Genomic DNA, 4,410 nt, shown 5'->3' on the forward strand with positions numbered 1-4,410 from the left:
GTGAATATCACCACCTTCAGGCAAAATCCGTTAGAAGAACATCTCTACCAGAATGAAACACAAATCCAATGAATGCTTATATGCAACATTTAGAAATTCAGGCTCCAGGTTGATGAAAGTGACTCAAATGACTGCCTCTCATTAAGTGTTGAGAGCAAAACACAGCTGAGATGCCTCTCCAAATGAGTAATTCTTTCAACTTTATACAGGGTAGTATTGTGTTTTAAGCATTTTTATAAATAAACTCCTTAGTTATTTAATAATTTAATAATCAATGGCATACTCAACTATTATGTAAAGACAATCAGGGAATGGACAAATTAATAAGTAAATAATATATATTTTCAAATTAAAATACAAGTGAAAAATGTCACATTGCTGAAAATAAAACTAATGAATGCCATAATCAGAACCTTTTTATTCTCAGTATTGCTCTCAAATACTAAACAAATCTAAATTCATTTTTGTTGCATTAAAATGGTGTCATATTAAATAAAAAGATTGCTACAACTAATTTTTAAATTGTGTTTATTATATTGGTGCAAGTTATTCAACATAGCTCAAGGAGTAGTGCTTTAATTATTTTCCATTTTGAACATTTAACCAAAATCTTTTTTACCTGTTAGGTCATTTCAATGAACAATTTGTCTGGAAACCAATTGGTCTGGAAAAGAAGGAGGGATAAAAAACAGTTATTCCGTTTACAAAAAGTGACCAACTAATGGCTCAGTAGTTTGTGGAAGGAGTCTTTTAAATAATATACTGTATTTTCTTCTCAGCAAAGAGAAATCAGAAAGTGAGTGCATCCTAGACAAACATAGGGAAGGTGTGCAACAGTAAACAACAGTTATAAGAGCTGAAGAGAGTGTTAGATGAACAATGAGATTAAAGAGAGATAAAAAGGAATCATGTAAGTTTTATTCCCAAAAAGGAGAGGGATCTAATTAGCATGTACAGGAAGTTCTCCCTCTACCTACTACAAATCCACTACCCTATGCATAGGACTGAATCATATCATCTACCATATCCAGAGGTTTTGCAACTCTCCATCCTAGGAACTTTGCCCTTTACATTTTTTATAAATGTCCAGTAGAATACTTACCCACCAATGGCTCTCAAAGTTTTCTACTTCTTCTCCATATATGTGTTTATCATGCTTACAAAAATCTGTCAGAAAAAAGCAATCTCAGAACCCTTAGGTCACCACAGGGATAGGTAAGAAGATTCATTTTTGTGCCTTTCATTTCCAAGGAGCCTTTTAGACTCCAGGTGATGCTCAAGGGAGATGATTCAGAGTAGATAAAAATAGATGTCAGGAGGAGGATGGGGTGCTTTGGAACAAATTGAAATTGTCAGCTTCCACTGCCACTCACCAGCTCCATAATCTGCTGTTCTCCACTGTGCTATCTACTAAGTCTACTCTATCTTCTATTGTACAGATGTGGCTGGTCTCCTGAAAGTTCACATTCTAGAAGCTTGTTCCCACTGTGACAGTGTTCAGGTAGGGGTAATGCAACTTTTAAAAGGTGTGGCCTGGTGAGTGGTAATTAGGTCATTTGGGAGTGTTGCTCTTGGAAAGGATTAATGCTTTTCTCATGGAACAAGTTCTCACCAGAGCGAGTTATTATAAAAAGAGCAAGGCTAGCCACTCCCCACCATCTGATCACCTCTTCACAGGCTCCCACCATTGTGATGCCATGAGTTATGAAAGCTGAACAAATAGTTACCCAGTCATGGAATTTAAACCTCCAGAACTGTGAGCCAAGTAAACTTTTTTTTATAAAGCAGCCAGACTCAGGTATTTTATTATAGCCACAGAATACAGAATAAGACATTGCCTTTTATGGGTTGCATCACTGAGGCTTCCTTATTCTTTGTCTTTCATTTTCATTTTGGTTAATGAGAGTGTCCACCAGGAAAATGAGAAGTAAAAGAGGACATGACTGGGCATTTCTGGCCCTACAATTGCTTTGCTATTCTGCTGTTTGTGTCTAATGGCCATTGCTATGATCACAGCAGCCACACCTTTCTGGTTCCAAGCTATCTCTCAGTTACAGCAACATCATATTCTGTACTCCTGCTCTTTCCAGACTATGGACAGTAACAGCTTCCCTTGGAACCAGTCTGACACTTCAGTAGACTTTGATCACTGAACTCTCCTCACCTCAGTGATTGTTCTACTTCTGAACATCTCCTTGCCCAAATCATCTGAGTGTGACATCTCTGTTGTCATGACCCTGAGTGACCCAGCAAGGAAATAGTCTGACTGTACCTCATACACTCCCACTCACACGAGTTCTGGGGCAGCCAGAGTGCAGCATGCCAAGAACTAGCACTCTGGAAAGGGTAGAGCTGGAAAGGATCACTCTTTCCACACTACCCTGCTTTTTAACATTGAACAGGATCTGTCTCCCTTAGAAACTTGCCAGAAATTATTGCAAATACACATGACACATGCTATATCTGTCATTACAAAGAAGATGTTGCTAATAAAATATGTGATATTGATGGGTATTTAAACAAATACAAATGTTATCATTATCTTCACACCCTCAAACATGATATGGTCACTGTGTCATAATTCCTTTTTATTTTCTTTCTTACAACATTATAAGCTATCATAGCTATAGAGGCTTTTGTTTATTTTTGCTTCCTTGATTATCTGTTTATATCTATCTCCATCACTGTATAGAAGCAATATTTACATTCATTATAGTGTATCCTCTATATCCAAGAAGAGTATGCAGCATGAAGTAGTCACTCAATAAACAGTATTTGTGAATAAATTATTGAAAGTATATTTTCTTAAGTACCTATTGTTCACTAAAGACTGTAATAACAATTCTTGAATTTACAAGGGGAAAAGACACTTTAATGACATTATAAACAACTGTAAGGGGTATGATAAATGCAATATACCAGGAAGTAAGTTAGGAACTCAAAACTATTATAGTATGTCATTGTCCCCCCAATGAATAAATTATATATTATTGCTAACTCCATTTACAGATGTGGAAATAGTTTCAGAGAGGATAAGTAACCCATCTAATTTCAAACAGCTGGTAAATTATATGGTTACAACTCAAGCCTATTTGGGGGGACAAGAGAAAAACGTTAATAGTGACCAGATTACAAAAACACCTTAGTTCATCTCTCTGATAAACCCTTTGATCTGGTCTTCCCTGTTGCCAGCAACTCTACCTTCCACAAAATGAATGGTATTTTTCTTCATTCCACCCCACAGAGCAGATAATCTGAAGCCCTACAGGAAGTTATTTTCCTCTTTGAACCATTTTCCAACAGTACAGATCCCATGAATGAGATCCCCCATACAGATGATGCCATATTTACCAAGAGATTGAGCAATTGATGAGTTATCTTTCAGGGTCATTTGCTTCTTATTGATTTTGCCATAACCACACTTGCAGTTACTCCATTTATTGACTTTAGGTTTGGAGAGGCCCATGCAATATATAGTTCCACAACCCTCAGCATGCTGAGAGGCACAAAAGTGCCACTGAAGATCTGGTATAGGTGAAGAAGCTGCAACACCTTACAGAGCTTTGAGATAACAACATTGACACCTCTGGTCCTAATGACATATACCAATTTGGATTCTGCAGGTACATAGAGGTTGTCAGCTTTCTTTGCCATCCTAATCATTCAAATCTCAGTGCCATGTATTGGTCTATATTCCTTGTGATCCTGCTTGGCCTCTTCACAAATGAGCTTCCTCCTTGCCTTTCAAAACATCTTTTGAACAAACTTCTTTTTTGGATGTTTTATCTTCAACTCTGTAAAATTTCTTCACTTTTTTGAAGATTTCTGGTAAAGCAGGAACCCTCTTTCTCTTCTCTTCATCAGCCTACAAACATGACCCTATATTTTTATATCATACTTTACTCCTTCTTTTCATGGAAACTCTAAGTATTGAAAATTCCATATTTATATGAGTAATATATACTACTTGGTATACATATACTTTGTAACATATAGTATTCTAGAGACTTAGAATATTACAATAAGCAAAATAGAAAAAGACTTTTTCTTCATTGAATTGGCATTCAAAAGGCAAACAAAAAAGAGTCAACATGATATATGATAAAATGTCTGAGCATCATTTTTGAAGAAAATACAGAGTAAAGGGATAGAAATTAAAAAGATTGTTATTTTAAGTTGGCTGGTCAAAGAAAACCACTCTGAATGCTAACTGGGCATTTGCCTGTCCACATAACACCTTGGGGAACATTAGAAAAAAACACACCTTCCTCCAGATCCATGCGGTCCTTCCTTGAACATTAGTGTGACTCTGTTTCTATGGCAACCGTGATAGGCAAGGTTCTCATTTTCTTATATTAGGTTCATTGAAAAAGTTTTCTAATTTGTCTGTCTACCTTCAATCTCCTCTTC

At 36.4% G+C, this 4,410-nt stretch overlaps 1 pseudogene; it reads right to left on the reverse strand.

Annotated features, from left to right (window-relative positions):
- Positions 1-670: 670 nt before the first annotated feature.
- Positions 671-3,753, reverse strand: LOC147824190 (large ribosomal subunit protein uL30 pseudogene; annotated as a pseudogene).
- Positions 3,754-4,410: the final 657 nt, after the last annotated feature.

Source organism: Heterocephalus glaber, unplaced genomic scaffold (genome assembly GCF_053883595.1).
Source record: "Heterocephalus glaber isolate CG9 unplaced genomic scaffold, H.glaber_assembly_v1.0 deba00001553, whole genome shotgun sequence".
Taxonomy (NCBI): Eukaryota; Metazoa; Chordata; class Mammalia; order Rodentia; family Bathyergidae; genus Heterocephalus; species Heterocephalus glaber.